General features: G+C 37.4%; 1 non-coding gene across 1 annotated transcript; it reads left to right on the top strand.

Moving 5' to 3' along the window:
• The first annotated feature begins 8956 nt into the window (after positions 1 to 8956).
• LOC142462019 (small nucleolar RNA SNORA42/SNORA80 family) lies at positions 8957 to 9090 on the top strand. The gene has a single exon (XR_012787169.1). It is a non-coding gene; the product is annotated as a small nucleolar RNA SNORA42/SNORA80 family (small nucleolar RNA).
• The last annotated feature ends 9468 nt before the right edge of the window (positions 9091 to 18558 follow it).

Raw genomic sequence — 18558 nt, 5'->3', positions numbered from 1 at the left:
AATTAGACAAATTGTAAAGTATCTCTATACAAAAGTAAAGATTCTATTGTTAAGATCACATGTAATAACACATTATATTTGTCATAGAAGTTGATAAAACTTCAGAAGATCTCTCATGCTTTACAGTAAAGTATAATTTGTGATTTTAATGATTCATGTGGAGTTAATGCAAAATCATGCGGGTAGTTCTCTTCTCTTCTGAGAATGTTTTGTACTATACCGAGATTTAAATAGTTTAGGAATCAATCAGATTAATGAGGGTTTATACTCCTTTTAAAAAACAAATTTAAACCAAACAAACTATGAACATAAACTTTGCCACAATATGGTGCTCTTGTTAGGAGCTAGTAGTAGGTAGATGATTGTATGTTAACTTGAAGATATATAAAATTGTAGGAGTAGAATCTAACCTGTCCATCAGGTTACAGCCTGATGATGCCTCCCTTGGGGTTGTCACCTTCTTATAAGGGAGTGTGGTGTGACTGGGAACCTCCCTCTCTCTGTCCCTTCACCTTCTTTGTTGCTGGGACTTAGCCATTGACCCTGAGAGCTGCTGGTACCCTATCAGGTTTCCTCGGACCATGGATCCACACCACTCTGCACCCACCAGCCTGTGATCTCCCTGCATTCTGCATCATTGCATGTAGCTACATGCACCTGAAGGAGGACTCATGAGATACTGTTAGACTTATGGACTTGAGGTGGACTGGGCTGGGAGGCCTTCTTCACATATATAATTATTTCTTGATATAAAACACAGTCGTATACATAGATAAGTATCACTGGATTTCTTTCTCTAGACAACTCAGCCTAACACAACATTGTTGAGTTTTCCTGACACATAATGAGACGATGTACAACAGAATGAAACAGTGCCCAGTCCTGTGCCATCCACACAATGTGGCTATGTTTGAGCTCGTTTCTCTAGTCACTGTGTCAATCCATTCATTGTTGATGGCCTTCCCTTTTTTTTGCCTCTCAACGAAGCATGATACCATCCTCCATCGCCTAGCCTTTCCTTATAACATGTTCAAAGTTCATGGAACAAGTACATAAAGCCCTGCCATCCCTACCTCTAAGGAATATTTTCATTGTACTGTCAGGATATAGGCTCTGTCAACTAGGAGGATTGCATTTATAAAATAGCTCTCAAAAGAGCAAAAACAATGAATTTAGCAATATAGAAATATCTTAATCTGATTTGTGACAATCTGGTTATTTTTGGTGTGTGTGTGTGTGTGTGTGTGTGTGTGTGTGTGTGTGTGTGTGTGTGTGCTGGGAGAGAGATAAGGTTGTCTGCTCCTGGAAAGATTATTTGCAAAGCTTCATAAACCTATTTCGTGTGACTGTGAGTCAGAGTTGACCCTATGCCAGTGCAGCGTTTCTGCTTCGCACAGGTAAACACACACTAACTGTTGCACAGAATCTAGGGTCTCAAATACTTTACAGACAATAAATGAATGGCTGGTTTAATAAAATTTGATTGAACTCTTCAAATGTATGTATTATATGTACACACATAAGTATATATATATGTGTGTACATACAGATACATATATGCCTGTGTTGTTATTGTTAGTGCAGACTTATAACGACCTTATGCACAACCGAAGGAAGTATCTCCCTGTTAGTAGCCGTCCTCACAATTGTTCTTATAGTTAAGGCTACTGTTGCAGGCACTGTGTCGATCCATCTTGTCAAGAGTCTTCCTCTTTCCAGCTGCCCCTACATTCTACCAAGCATGATATCATTCTCCAGGGACTAATCTCTCCTGAAAGCATGTCCACAGTATGTGAGGTGAAATCTTACCACGTTTGCCTTAAGGAGTATTCTGGTATATACATATAGATGTTCACTATGTACCTGTGAGTTTGTCTCATATGGTGGCTTGTGTGTTGTAGTGATGGCGGAAACTAAGTAGCTTCTATTTACAGCAGCAGGGTGAACTAAATTGAACAGGTTTCAGCAGAATGAACATGTTCTCCATTTCAGGGGAATCAACCACCAAAATCAATGAGCAGTAGCAGAACATTGTTAAAGTTAGTGCCAACAGATGAGCCGCTCAAGTTGCAGGAAAGGCGTGTAATGAAACTAACATCAATTTTTATAAAGACACTAAATAAAATAGGAATACAAAGGAAATTACTCAAATATTAAAAGTAATATACACAAAATTAAAGACCAACATTTCACTCAGTGGAGTGAAACCTAAAGCATTGCCTCTCTGAATAAAAATCAGACAGAAATGCCCTTTATCACCACTCATATTTACTTATTCCTGGAAGTCTAAATCAGAATTATCAGCCATAAAAAGGAATAAACAGCATCCAGATTTACCACAAAAAGGTAAAACTATGTTTTCAAGCAATATTATTTAAATTTAGAAATCTCCAAAACTTGAAAAGAAAATTGCATGAACTAACTGAAAAAAAGAAAAGATGATGTGACAGGTGTTAAGATTAAAATGCAAAAATTAAAATTAAGGAAACATATATTAAGGACGAGAACTATGAAAAGAAAATTTAAAATATATAATTTACAAATATATAACTACTCAATAGTAGAAGTACTTAGGAATAAACCTATGCAGATCAAAAGGAATTTTTTAAAATGTTGTTCAAAGAAAATTACAAAACACCACTCTAGGTAACCAAAAGAGGTGTTCTTAAATGGAAGAATGTTCAATGTTGATGTTTAGGAAGATGTTGGACAGTGTAAGACATGACAAAGATGTAATAATAATTTATAAATTATCAAGGGTTCATAAGGGAAGGGCACAGGGAGGGATGGGAAAAATGAGGAACTGATGCCAAGGGCTCAAGTAGAAAGCATATTCTTTGAGAATGATGATGGCAACATATGTACAAATGTGCTTGACACAATGGATGGATGTATGAATTGTGATAAGAGTTGTAAGCGCCCCCAATAAAATGATTTTTTAAAATCTCATTAAGACTAAAAGCACTCTATAAAAATAATGCAAATCCAATCCAAGTCATAACTATTCTTCAAAGAAATGGGAAAAATGCCAACATAATATGGAAAGGTAAGAAACCCAGGATAAGCAAAACACTACTGAAAAACAAAGTGGGGTCCCATTCCCTAACATCAAAACCTACTACATGGTCACAGTTGTCAAAGCAGCTTTGTATTGCTATGCAGACATGTAGACCAATGGATCAAAAAAGAGAACCCAGAGATAAAACGAAGCATATTCATAAACCTGAATTTTGATAAATGAGTAAATCACATTAAATGGGGAAGAGAGAGTTTCTTTCAATTAATAGTGCCTACAAAATTGTATCTGTGTGTACCAAAGAATGAAACAGGCCTATACCATAATATATATATTAAAAACTCAAGAAATATTAAAGTCTTAAATGTAAACCATAGAACTAAAGAGATCATCAAAGAAAAAATTAGGAATAAACTTAGGGGTTATAATACAGGCAACAAACAATGAAAAAAGCACCTCAGGAAATGAAACGAAGGTCTGGCACTTTCTCAAATCATGGCATTTGTGTACATCAAAGAATTCATAGAAAAAGTACAAAAAGAGCACATAAATTGGGGCATATATGGCAATTGCAGATGGGATAAAAGGCCCATTTAAATGATCTTTAGTCACATAGGACACTTCAATAAGAATAACATGACTAATCCAATTAATAAGCAGATAACATGAGCAGACAATTCACCAAGATGATATCAAGACAGTCAAGAAACATATGAAGTAATGCTAAATTAAAACAACTATGAGGCATCACTTCACATTGGCATGGTTAGTAAATTGCAAAAACAGAAAATTACAAATTATGGAGACGATGTGAAAAAAGGAACCTTTATGCACTGCAAAAAATTTCAAATCCAAGAAACACTGTGGAAAGATCAGAACCCTCATACATTGCTGATGGAATTGCAGAATTATACAGCCACTATGGAAAACACTATCCCTTAAGAAATAAAGAACAAAGCGGAATAAACATATATTTACACCTATGTTTTATCACAACACTATCTACAATAGCAAGAAGATGGAAACAACCAAAATATCCATCTGTGGAGAAATGGTTAAATAAATTTAGTACATGCATAAAATGTACTCCGCATCTCTAAAAAAATTAGAAACGCAAACACCTTGTAACATGCATGGGTTTAGAAGAAATGTACTCTGAAAAATTAGTCAATATAAGAGACAGATATTGTATGGGACTTCTACTATTAAAATAAAAAAATCAAGAGAAATAGTTTTCACACCCAAAGAAGCAGACTTTGATGGTTACAGGTGTAAGGGTCTCTAAGAATTTATGTTAGGCCTGGTTGACTAGAGAAACAAATCCGGTAACACTCCTATATGTGTAAGAACGAGCTATATATCAAGAAGCCATTATATATATATATATGGAAAACATCCCATCCCAGTCCAACTGAAGACCGTAAGTCTGATACTAGTCCACAAGTCCCTCCTCATACTCACATAGTGGCATGCAATGATTGAGGAAGCAGGAAGATAACAGGCCACTGAGTGCAAAGTCTTGTGCGTTGTATGGTGGTGTGTGCATCTCCAGGGCCCTGACAGGTCTCAGAATGGCTCGCAAGCAGGAAAGTGAAAGGAGAGAGACGAGGAGGGTACCAGTACCCTCCTTTTGAGAAGACCAGGCCCACAAGGAGTCATCAGGATGACCTAATCAAAAGGCTAGATTCCTAAACTTTTATATAGCTTCAAGTTGACGCAAAATTGTGTAACTACCACAAAATTAATCCCAACTAACTGCTTTACATTGTCTTTCATTAAAATTCAACAAGGGAAGTGAGGGAGGTTCATTAACTACCTAGGCTCAGTATACTCATGAGGCCTTGAAGTTGTTCTCTCGGATACAGTGTGGGAAAACCCATTTTCTTCAAAGATACCAGGTGAATTACAGGGACTGTCATCAGCAGGAAGGACATTAACACCTACAAGAAGGTGAGGGGCAGCTGGAATTCTTCCTCACACAAAAGATAACCTCAGCCGCCCCTCCTTTTCACCCCTTTGCCTCCTCATGAAATGCGTGGGCTTGAAATCAACTGTGATGGTGATTTCTTGGGCTTCTAACCCACCACCTCAAATGGCCAGTTTTTGAATTAAATGCTTGTGGAAAGATTGTATCTTTGCCTCTGTTCTTTGCTTGGTAGTGACAGACAGCACAAATCGGCAAATTCCACAGGCTTCTCAGGGAGGCCCTAGGCAGGAGGGACAGAAAACTGTGGGTTTCGGTATTGGTTCTCTCTTGATAGCAACTCTAAAGTACATCAGACAAGTATCATCATCCAGGCTTCTAAGGAACATTCTGGCTGTACTTCTAAGACAGTTGTGCTTGTTCTGTAGGGAAGTACAGGAAAATATCTTCTTCAGCAGCGCCATGATTTGGATGCATTGATTCTTCTTCAATATTCCTTATGTACCAACCAACTTTTACATGAACATTAAAAACCTAAACATAGTGTAGCTTGAGTCCAAAACATTTTAGTCATCAAAGTGGCATCCTTAATCTCCAACACTTTAAAGATTTCCCAAGTTAGAAATTCAAAAATAGGAGCCCTGAGAGCAGTGATTATTTAATGGGCTGTGATCTTCTGGTTGTGCTCTTGAAAACAACCAGCTGTTCTGCGGGAGAAAACTGGGGCTTTCTATTCCCATAAACAGTTCCAGCCTTGGAAACTCAAAGAACCCATTCTATCCTGTGCTGCAGGGTCACTACGAGTCTGCATTATTGGATGCTAGTGAGGTTTAGAGTTATGAACAGCAGATCCCAAGCTGAAAGAAATGAAGAAAAGTTTCAAGACCGGAGGTAAAATACTGAAAGTTTCTATGGACAAAGTATTGAACGAGGTATGAAGCATCAAAAGCAGGTTGAAGGAATACACAGTCATCAAAAAAGAATAGGTTGACATTGAACCAGATGAAGAGGTAACATATGATCAGGACACAATGGTACTTAAGCAAGAAGTCTGAGCTGTATTGAACTTACAAGCTAAAAACAAGACTCCAGGAATTGCTGGAATACCAAATGAAATGCTTCATCAAGCTTACAAAACACTAAAAGAACTCCTTATCTGCCAATAAATTGGAAGACAAAACTGTAGACCAACTGATAGAAAGAGGTACATCTTTGTACCCATGCCCCCAAAAGACAACTCAATTGAATGCAGAAATTATCAAACAATATGATTGGTATAACATATAAGTAAATTTTTGTTGAAAGAAGGATCAGTATCAGAGTCTAAATTATGAGACACTAGTGTGGAGAAGGACACGGTGACAGCATTTGCGGAAGTAAATAGGAAATAAGACTCCGGAGAACTCCCCCTATCTAAACTGGAGGGAAGGGAGAGACACGGTCACTAAACAGAGTGTGTGGGAGAGGAGAGTATAGATCAAGGGTATAACTCCAACTCGAACAGTTCAAACGTGGTCAGTAGATTCCTTCTTTCTGTATTTTGGTGTGTAGTTTGTTTATTTGTGTTTGTTCATAGCAAAGTATATCTCAGAGGTGTTGTGTCTGAGAGGTCACCCTCTTAAAGCTGTGTTATATGCTTTTCTGTTTTTGGTATATGAAATCCAGCACTGATAACCTATAGGGACAACAAGTAGCTTAAAGGGTTCTCGGGGTCTGTGGGCCAATGGTGGGGGAGGGGAGGTAAAGGGAGCCGATGTCAAGGAGTCCATGTAGAAAAAGAATATTTGGAAATTGATTTTTATAGTGATTGTACCATCATACTGGACATCATTAAATTTATGGAATGATATGATATATGTATTAATAAAAAAGAGAAAGAAAATGGCTGAAATTAAACATTGGCAGAAAACTGATATAACTTCAAGCTGGATTCGGAAGACATGCAATGAAGAATAGTATTGCTGCTATCTGTTGACTATTGTCTGACATCAGAGTATATCAGGAAGATGTTCACTTGGGTTGTGTTGAGGAAGCAAAGGCATATGACTGTGTAGATCAGAACAAGCTATGGCTAGAATTGAGAATAACTGGAATTTCAGAACATCTCATTGCGATCATGTAGAATCTGTCCATAGACCAAAAGGCAGTTGTTTGAACAGAACAAAGGAATACTGCCTGATTTAAAATCAGGAAGGGTGTGTGCCATGTTTGTGAGCTTTCATACAACTTGTTCAATCTGTATGCTGAGCGAATAAGTGAGAAGAGGGCCCATATGAAGAAGAAGATGAGTGCATAAATAGAAGGCCCTTAATAAACCTAGAAAAGCATATGGCACAATCTAGCTCAGTAAACGTCTGGAGGACTCCAGGAACATTTTGAAAATCAAAGAATGAATTGTGACTCAACATAAAAAAAACCACAACCTCACCAATCATCCAGTACGCAACATCATGACTGAGAGACAAATGACTAAACTTGTTAGGGGCTTCATTTTAGTTAGAAGTGGCAGTCATGGAATTAGCTGTCAATTAATCAAATACCATGTTTAATTGGTTGATGAAGCTACTGCATGATACTTCTTTAAATTGTCAAAGATCAAAGATGCAACTTTGAATACTACAGTGCACCTGACACGAGCCATGATATTTTCAGTTGGGTCTGGGGCAGTTCAAGCTGAAAAATGAATAAGGAAGGCTACAAAAGGATTGATTCATTAAAATCACGCTGGTGGCCAAGAATTCTGAAATTACCATGAAATGCCAAAGAATGGATATTTTTCTTGGACATCCAACCAGAAAGCTCTTTAGAAGCCAGGAAGGAGCAAATATAACAGAGGAAGATGCTCAATGAAGTGGATTGACACCGTGACGGCAACAACGGGCTTACACATAGTAACAAGTGTGAGAACGGAGGACAGTGTTTGTTCTGTTGCGCACAAGTTCACTATAAATCATACATGATTGAAAGAAACTTAGCAACAACAAAGATATATATCTATTTATTTATATTTATATATTATCATTTGATTAAAGATGAAAGTCTATGATATACTGTGCAAGAGAGAGAAGTCCTATGACATCCACAGATTCAATCTATGCTTCACATAAAAATGCTTTTATAATTCAACTAATATATCAATATTTATATATAGATATATATAGGTAAACACATTAGTTGTATGGAACAATTTAATACACAAGTTATTTCTAGTAACTTCCTAAGAGAAAGGTTATGTTTTAAAAACTTTCAAAATAGAATATAAATGCATTAACATTTTAATAATTTTGTATTACTCTTCAAAGTTAAAAATAGGTAAAGTTACTTTTCTTGTTATTAAATTGTCAAGACAAATATACAAATATGAAGTATTTAAAGATAAGTAAGACTACAGTTCTTATAGAGGAATGCATTATATTATATTAAATAAGTAGTATATTTAGAATAAGTTAACCCAGAATAGCAAAATCATATCTTAATTGGTGAAGGAAATTTGAGAATAGTGGAGGTTCAAAATTAAATCATTGTGGTCAGATCAATAAATCTATTAACAAAGAAAACTATTGCTTCAAAGTGCTAGTATAACAGTAGTTGCAAGTAGACTTTTAAAGCAGTACATGAGTATAGATATTTTCAAGTGAATAAATTTCCAGAAGATCGATTTTCCTACATCTACTCTTCCTAAAGATTTGCCTTTGTTGTTCAGTCATTTTCTCTCTCCTTTTTCATAATAACCCTTCTCTTTCCACAAAAGAACTTGAAACTCATTTTCAAGCTTCTAGAGTCTTCTAGGACACCACAGAGGAGACTTGTTTTTAAATTTAATTTCTATTAGAGCAGAGCAAGAAGGATTGAAGGAGAAAGTAATTGACTTAATAGAACTACAATATCATGGCAAGTATATGCTTGAGCTAGTAACTAGCTACATTAAAGTCAGAATTCAAAGTAATATTATAGTCTTTCTTTCAACCACATACTACCATATTTATTTGAATTTTAACATGCATTAAGACATTCGTGTATGGTTTTCGATTTGTGGCAGGTCCGATCCCATGGGCCTCTCACAGTGTCCCATGGCAAAGCAAACTGTCACCCCGAACCATTGCCTGGCTTTACCCTGTGGGCTTCAGGCACTGAAGCGGTTTGCACAGTGGGGGGAAAAAAAAAAAAGATATTCACTGATGCAAAACAAGTCCAATTTAAGTGATCTGTTTAACTATTATGACGGGTCTTGCTAATTATTCAATATGATCAGCATGTTTTATAAATGAGATAAAATCTGCACTGAAATGTTAATAAAAACTATCCATATAAATTATATTTTATATTAGACATTGATTTTACTTCTTTTTAAAAGCATAAACATTTTAGCTAGATTTGTGAAATTGTTTACGATTATTCCCATTTCTGAAGAGATGAATATAAAAATGCATGAAGACCATTATCTGTGTTCTTTAAACATTTTAAGGTGAACTAAGACTGAATAGTTTTATCTATTTGTCCTGCAATGTGATTTACTCTGCCTGAACTGAATTTATTAAATGCAATTTAAAAAATTAAAAACAAAACAGAAGAGTCTATTCAGGGAAAAGTAGGATATTACATAAAGGCAGTGAAATTGGATCAAATATATTTAGGACATCGAGAACAATTAAATAATGAACCATTGAGCATAAATTGGATATAAAAAGTGGACAAGGTTTCTGATATTTATCCTTAATGCTCATTGTAAGAATAGCAGTGCTGATTCTACAAAGTACTAGGAAACCATGATTAATTCAGAGAGTGGAATGGAACTTTTGGAACATCTGGGAATCCAGACTCTGCGACAGCCATTCAGGGCCATGAATCTCCTTAATTGTGGGCTACTTATTGACCTAGTCCAATTGCAAACAGGGTATCCTGCTTGTATAAGAACTTAATTTCCAGATAACAATTTCGTCCTAGGTATGTATTTTATTTGGCAAAGTTATACTTTCTCAAAAGTATATGAAATGGTGGCAGTTATTTTCTATGTCAACAGGATGTTGCCTGCTTGAAGGCACGGGTGGAGTCCAACCTTCAATCAAATGGTCACCTGCTGCCACGTCCTTGGTGTGTGACCTTTTATAGAAGAGTGAGAGACATTGGCAACTGTTCTCACTTTCTGCCCCTTCGCCTTTCTGCTCTCTTTGACCCCACCCTGAGAGCCGCCAGCACACTGCCACCTTGCCATGAACCTCGGATCCACGTGGCTCTGTACCCACCAACCTGTGCTCTCCCTGTATCTTATGTCACCTTTCTTTGTCATTGGCCTGCAGCACTGTGAGTCTGAAGCAGGTTCTAGATAGCATAGGATTCATGGACTTCCATTGGACTGTGCTAGAAAACATGTGAAATTATTTCTTGATATAAAGTTCTTTATTCATATAGGCATGTCACTGAATTTGCTTCTCTAGACAACCCAGCCTAACACAGAAGCCATAGGCCATTTGGTATTTAAAACATCAAATAGATGGATAGACATGTTTTAGCTCTCACCTCATATTTATAAGTCAACACTAGATGTATCTGCTTCACAAGAGTAAATTACTATATTCACAAAGGTCCATAGTGAGCTCTGGTTGAATATAGTAAAGATTCTCAATAAACCACTGGGGCCATCCAGAGAGATTGTAGATTTTCTGAGAGGAGGGGTGAAAAAAGCATCCTGGCTACACAATCCTTGGCTTAACTTTTCAAGCTTGTCACTGTTTAGAAAAAGCAGTAATGGATAATATGTATGGAAGTAAAAATGATGATGTTCTCATAAAACTGTATGGGAACTCAAATTTTCTGACACACACACACACATTACACTTACTTAGGATTTTTTAACTTGAAAAATGTAATATATATTATTATTATTTTGTTGGCGCTAAAAAAAAACTAACAATAGTTTGGAATTGACCCAAAGACTTTAATTTAAGAATCTCTCCTATTGATCTGAAGGTTGATATTTTATCACCTGTATCAACGCAAAAGATGGAAGGTTTGCCTCTTTTCTTTCCTACTTTACCACTTAGAGGCATACCTTGTGTCAGTGTTTAGCAAGAAACTGGGTGTGTGGTTTCCTTTGGAGCACTATCAGACTCTGTGATATTATTCAGGGCCATGAATCTCCATAATGGTAGACTAGTTACTGGCCTGGTAGAATTATAAACAGCATAGACTGCTTGAATACGAAGTTAATTTCCTGATCTTTAATTTCCTTTTTGTTTTTTTTAAAATTTTTTAACTATATAGAAAAACTGTTTAGATGAATTTTCATAAAGTAACTGGCTACCTCAATTGATGCTTAATTCATGTGTTACAAAACTCTAATTGTATTATATGAAAGCCAACCATTTTATTATTAATCTCGGTTCTATTTTCCCCTATTTCTATCAAAATATTTAACATTTTGTTGATTAATTTGCATTTAAAATGCTATGCCTACCACTTACATTTTATACTAGTGAATATAATCTCTTATTCATGGTTAAAAATCCTTCTCACTCAATGAAGCCAGGGCTTGAAAGTCTACCTCTGAGAATATCCTAATTGTGCTAAAAAGTATCTTCCTGATGTTGCCAATAGACTTAATCACTTTTGTCTGAAAACAATGGAGTCAGAAACTTACTTATTATGGGAAAAGCTTTCGTATTCTTTCTATAAATTCATTGGAAGCACCAATGTAGCATTCCTTTGAATTCAATACCAGGAATTTCTAATGCCATTTCTTCTTCAGCAAGGTCTTCTGATCCTCTATGGTAGTCACTTATGTAAGACACTCTAATTTTTTCATGTAAGCTGCCTTTTGTCTCTGGGACAACTTGGTGTTATTGTATTGATATTTCATTAATCATTATATATTGGGGTGTTTTTAGGCAAAACCCACTTGTATTCTGTTGAGTGTGCTTGAGAGTGTAAATAAATGCTCCATTCTGGGTTCCATGTTCCGGGGGAACAATTGAGGATCAGTCTGGCTGGTCTTGACTTTTGCTTACCAATGATCAATTGGTATAGAACAGCTAATACCCAGTAGGCAGAACTGAAGGAAGTATGAACGTGACTGATCATGGGAGACCTCTTACAAGTTATAAATTTATGTGCACATTTTTTTCATCAAGAAAAGTAAAATGAATATCAATAAATTTATGGTAAATTAAAAATGTTTACTGAACAAGGCACTGATCTCTGGAATGTTTACAAAATGTCAAAAAAACAACAAGAAAAATACAAATAATTCAATGAAAATTAAGCACGGGATATGAACAGACACTTTGCAAAGTGACAACTAGATCCTTGAAACTTATAAACACATGTTCATAATCATTAGCCATTAGAAAAATGAAAATCCAAATAAAAATGAACACCATATCACCCCATCAAGAATGCAAATTTTAAAAATAATTAAATAGAAAGAAAACAGCCAGTGCTGGTGAGGGTGCAGACAGAATGGGCTCCTCATAAAGTGCGCCTGGAACTTTAATATGGCGACACCACTATCAAATAGAGACCTATCTTCTCTCTGGCCTATAGCAGTCAGCCTTTGGTTTGGATTTCCCTGTCCTTTTGTGTAACCAGAGGATGTAAGTTGTGGTTCCCATGCTATTTTATTATGTGGTTTCTAGGGATTGTAGGGTAGGGAAGGGAAATCACTGGCTAGGGGTAGGTAAGTGATCATTAATGAAAGGAAAAACAATATACCATAAGAAGAAAGTTGGTGAAAATGATAGTGTCAAGAAGATATGGGAGAGTTTGCAAAAGCCAAAGGTAATAGAAGTAAATACTATTGTACACCCAATCCTGAAATAACTTCAATCTCTGAGTAGATGCATGAATAGATTGGAAGAAATAACAGGTGCAAGAGGGAGAGCGGAATTATATTCCAGATTATCTATAGATGTGACAGAAAATAGTGTTGTATGTGTATTTACCTTTGTTGTAAATGTATCCCTGGATGTATTGAAGCATAAAGGGTGCATATTAATGAAAACCTCTTGGACATAACCAAATGTCTTGAGGAAAGGACTCACTGAGCATGAGGATAATGACTAAAGTCTTAGGAAAGAGCAAGGCTAATTGGAATAACCTATTTCAGAAGAGAATGCTCTACATTCTACTTTGATGAGTAGAGACAGGTCTTATAATCACTGGAACACCCATGTGAAGTAAAATTATTGGTTTCCCTGTATGAAGGGAAGAAAATGATAGCAATATCAAGATATAAGGAATAAATTAATCTTTATCTTTACGTGTTAGAGCCATTCAAAAGCTGTGTAAAATTAATTCATTTTAGTATGGTTTGTATATTTCCCTAATTACTAATGCCGTTCAGTATGTGTTCTTTTCCACTTGACTTTCATCAGAAAAAAATATTCAAATTCTTGAAAATTTTCAATTATTTGTCTTTTTATGCAAAAGTGTACTACTTTTAATGAGAAATTGTTTACAGAAAGATATCTGTGTTAGTCTGAGTGGAGTAGAAAAACAAATTCACAGACATTGATATGTGTATAAGAAAGAGCTTTATGTAAAAGAGCAATTATATGTTGAGAAAACACCCCAGCACTGTCTAGATCAAGTCAAGTCCGATATTAGCCCATATGTCTGATAGCAGTGTATAAATTCCTCCTCAAACTCACACAACACATGCAATGACATCAAATGAAGTAAGATCACAGGCCAGTAGATGTGAAGTCTTGTGGATCCAGGGGCAGGGGAAGCATCTCAGAGCTGGTGTGGGTCTCCACATGGTTCCTCCAGCTCCAGGCTCTACCTCCATTAGCTTAGCTCCATATGTCTTGTCAGCAGGAAGACAAAGCTGAGAGAGTGGGTCTGGCCTCCAGTGAGCTGTTTATCTCTGTAGCGCCTCCAAATGAGGTTATCGAGTTGTGACCTGATTGACAAGCTAAATTCCACCCCTTCACTCTTAATAGTCTCAAGTTGATACCAGATTATGTAAGTACTACAATATCTGAAATATAGTATTTTATGTTTCTGGAGACCAATATAAAATTTCAGACAATTGGTTGTTCAGAATATTGCTAAAATCCAACTTAAGGTACCTCTTAAATTAAAATGCTTGATTCTGTAAAACTATTCCAAGCAAGCTATTGTAACTTTTAATTATCATATAAAATCATGCCACCTAAAATATAATGACATACATTTAAAGCATAGCACAAATACATCTGAGTTAAAGGAATAAGCACAGATATATTTCAGGTCTGGTTCCAGATCAATGCCATAATGAAAAACATAATGAAGTGACTCACATAGATTTCGTTCCAACACAGACAAAAGTGCATTACACTGCTCTCTAGTCTATGAGATGTATGATAACAGCGTGACAATGTTCTAAATACTGTGAGAATTACTCAATGTGATACGAAGTGAGCACATATTGCTAAAATAGTGTCACTCGTAGTCTTACTCAAAGCATGATTGCAACAAACCTTCAATTTGTAAAATATATAATTTAGCAAAGAACAATAAAATGAGGTATGCCTTCATAAGTATCTTACATGAAAGTGGCATTGATTTTAACTTATGGGAATCTATTTAATCAGTAAGTAAGAACAGGAGCTTCTGATTTAGGGTTTTAGATCCCTTAGGCTAAATGCTAGACCATTTCCAGCTGTTAACATGGATAATTTGCATTTTATGTCAGAAATAAAATTTTGGTAAGTTGGTCTCTCCTATATATTCACAGATGAGATACAATTATGAAAACTCGTATAATATTTGGATAAATAGTGTGAAAATGTTATTGATAAAAGAACAAGAGGGGGAGCTTCGGGGAGTCTGGTGTCCGCGAGGTCAAGTGGAAGTGTTCTGGGCAAGGATCCCGTAGGAATAGAGAACTATAGACTGATATCTCTAATGAACATAGATGCAAAAATCTTCAACAAGATATTGGTCAATAGAATAGAAAACTATATAAAACACATCACCCATCAGAACCAGGTAGGATTCATCCCAGGGATGCAGGGACGGTTTAACATCTGAAAATCCATCAATATTATACACCACATTGATAAGGAAAAATACAAAAACTACATGATAATATCCATAGATGCAGAACTAGCACTTGACAACATCTAGCACCCATTCCTAATTAAGACGCTCAGGAGGATAGTAATGGAAGGGCAGTTCCTCAAGTTAATACAAGCTACCTACGAAAAGCCAACAGCTAACATCATAGTCAATGGAGAAAATACTAAGTCAATCCCACTGAAAAGGGGACTAGACAAGAATGTCCCTTGTCCCCACTTGTATTCAATATCATACTGGAGGCCCTAGCTAATAACATAAGGCAACGGAAGGACATCAAAGCTATCCAACTGGAAGAGGAGGAGGTGAAATTATCATTATTTTCAGATGACATGATTCTGTACATTGGAAATCCCAAAAGGTCCACAAGTGGACTGCTGAGAGTGATAGAAGAATATGGAAGAATAGCAAGATACAAGATCAGTTAACGGAAGTTGGCTGGTTTGCTGTATACATCAGACAAGACCATGGAAGAGGAGAACAGAGGACAGCACCACTCGCAATGGCCATGAGCAAACTGAAATATCTAGGGATATACCTAACAAAAAAAACTAAAAGACCTATATAAGGGAAAGTATAACACCCTACTATAGGAAACCAAAAGTGACCTCCACAAATGGAGGAATACCCCATGCTTATGGATTGGAAGCTTCAATATAGTAAAGATGTCTATCCCACCCAGGGCATTTTATAAATTTAATGCTCTCCCAATTCAAATACCAACTATCTTCTTCAGAGAAGTGGAAAAAATGACCACCGATTTCATACGGAAAGGGAAGAAGCCCAGAATTAGCAGAGATATCCTCAAGAAGAGCATCGTTGGAGGAATCGCTTTACCTGACTTTCACACCTTTTGACCATAGTGGTCAACACAGCGTGGTGCTGGCATAATGACAGATACACAGAGCAATGGAAAAGAATAGGAAACCCAGGAATAAAACCGCCAGCATATAGACAACTGATCTTTGACAAGGGCCCCAAAAGAATCAAGTGGGAGGGCAACGCCCTATTTAACAAGTGGTGCTAGAAACAATGGAAATTCACATGCAGATAAATGAAATGAGATGGCTACCTCTCCCCATGCACAAGAACAAACTCAAGGTGGATCATGGACCTAGAAATAAAACCCTAAACCATCAGGACCATTAGCAAAGGAATCGGGACAAACCTAAGTACCTTGGCCCAGGGAATACAAAGGCTAACTGCAATAGGGCAGGGTACACACACAGGGGAATCTGAAATTGACAAGTGGGATTTACTAAGGATAAAGGACCTGTGTGCATCAAAAGACTTTATCAAGAGGATAACAAGGCAACCCCCAGACTGGGAGAGGATTTTTAGCAATGACACGACAGACAAAGGGCTTATTATGAAAATCTACAATATGCTCCTTGCCTGCAAAAAGAGGAAGTTAACCCATTGAAGAAGTGGGAAAAAGAACTGAAAAGAAATTTCACTAGGGAGATCCATATGGCCAAAAAACATATGAGAAAATGCTCCTGATCCTTAGCCATCAGAGAAATGCAAATCAAAACAACCATGAGATACCATCTAACAGCTTTGAGGCTAGGCCAAGTCAGAAAATCAGAGAGTAACAAATGTTGGCATGTGGTCAGATGGGGACTCTCCTATGTTGCTGGTGGTCCTGTAGCTATGTAGAGCCACTATGGAAAGTGGTCTGGCGATACTTAAAGAAGATGGAAATTGAGCCACCTCATGACCCAGCTATCCCTCTACTGGGTATATATCCAGAAGAGGTAAAATATAAACCACTACCAGTTGTATGCACCCCAATTTTATTGCAGTGCAATTCACAATCGCAAAGAGTTGGAAACAATCTAAATTCCCATTGGCAAATGAGTGGACCAGCAAACTCTGACACATACACACAATGGAGTACTATTCATGCCTAAAAAGCATTGATGAGCACATGAATCACATCTTTTCATGGGAAGAGTTGAAGGAAATTATGCTAAGAGAAGTGAGTTAATTACAAAAGGAGGAGTACAGCATGAGTCCCCTGAGGTAAGTGTAATCAGCATGGTAGGTATAGAAGAGAAGCCACCTATATCATAGCAATTGTTTGGACCAAACCGAAGGAGGTACATGTTGGTCCAACACAGTAATGGGAAAAGGATGGAGGGGCGAGGGGAGGGAGAAAAATGGGGTGTTGAAAGTGAAATGATAATGGAGGGAGCAGGGCACTAATCCACCCAGGGGGGGAGTACTGGTCTTGTCTCCACAGAACCTGGAAGGGGCATGCAGACCCTCCCATGAAGCATCAAACCATGAGGACAGAGTGCTCACATGGAAGGATGCATGAAAAAGAGAGCTACAGGGCTGCCCCCCACCAGAGCCAAACTGACCCCCTCCCTGGAAATGGGTTTGGTAGAGAGCAGGTTGGGAGAGGGCCCATCATGCCACACCAACATAGAGGCAGGCCCGGAGGGAGGAAGAGAAAGAGAGTTGGACTGGGCCCCAAGCTGGCACACAATGCTCAGAGGACGATGTCCCTGCTGGGAGCTAATAGGACACAGAGCGGACAGGGCAAATGACAACAGCATGTATCATGCTGTCCCCTTATTGTAGCACAGTGACAGAGGACATTTCTGGGGTCACATGGTGGGGAAGCAGCGTGGTTTGAGCCCCCCCAAAATGGAGTGAATCAAGAAGGGAGCATACCTGGATTAACAATCTGGAGGAGAAAACAACCGGATTGACTGTTTGGGGGGACAAGGGAGATGGAGAGTTGGGTGGGGGAAAGGAAGTGATGTTAACAAACTCAGGGACAAGGGAACAACAAGTGGTCAAAAATAGGCAGTGAGGAGGGTGTAAGAGGCCTGGTAGGGCTTGAGCAAGGGTAACTGAGTAACTGAGAGGACATGCTGAAACACAAATAAAGGCTGATCATGATAGTGGGACAAGATAAAATTAAAAGGAAATAGAGGAAATAACTAGGGGGTAAATGCTATTATAGAGGTTTAAATATAGGCATGTACATATGTAAATATGTTTATTTATGAGAATGAGGAAACAAATCTATGTGCATATATTTATAGGTTTAGTACTAAGGTAGCAGATAGACACTGGGCCTTCGCTCAAGTACTCTCTCAATGCAAAAACACTTTGTTCTATTAAATTGGCATTCTATGATGCTCACCTTCCTGATATGATCGCTAAAGACAAATGGGTGCATAAATAAATGTGGTGAAGAAAGATGAGAGTGCCCAGCTATTAAAATCTATAGTGTCTGAAGACTTAAAGGCTTGAAGATAAACAAGCAGCTGTCTTGCTGAGAAGCAACCAAGCCAACAAGGAAGAAGCACACCAGCCTGTGTGATCACGAGTTGTTGAAGGGATCAGGTTTCAGGCATCAAAGAAGGAAAAATCATATAATTGTGTGCTCGCCTTCCCGATATGATCTCTGAAGACAAATGGTGGCATAAGCAAGTGTGGTGAAGAAAGCTAATGTTGCCCGACTATCAAAAGCTATAGCGTCTGGGGTCTTAAATATTTGAGGGTAAACAAGCGGTCATCTAGCACAGAAGCATCAAAGCCCACA

The sequence above is a fragment of the Tenrec ecaudatus genome, chromosome 11 (assembly GCF_050624435.1).
Source record: "Tenrec ecaudatus isolate mTenEca1 chromosome 11, mTenEca1.hap1, whole genome shotgun sequence".
NCBI lineage: Eukaryota > Metazoa > Chordata > Mammalia > Afrosoricida > Tenrecidae > Tenrec > Tenrec ecaudatus.
This window is presented reverse-complemented; position numbering and strand designations above follow the sequence as displayed.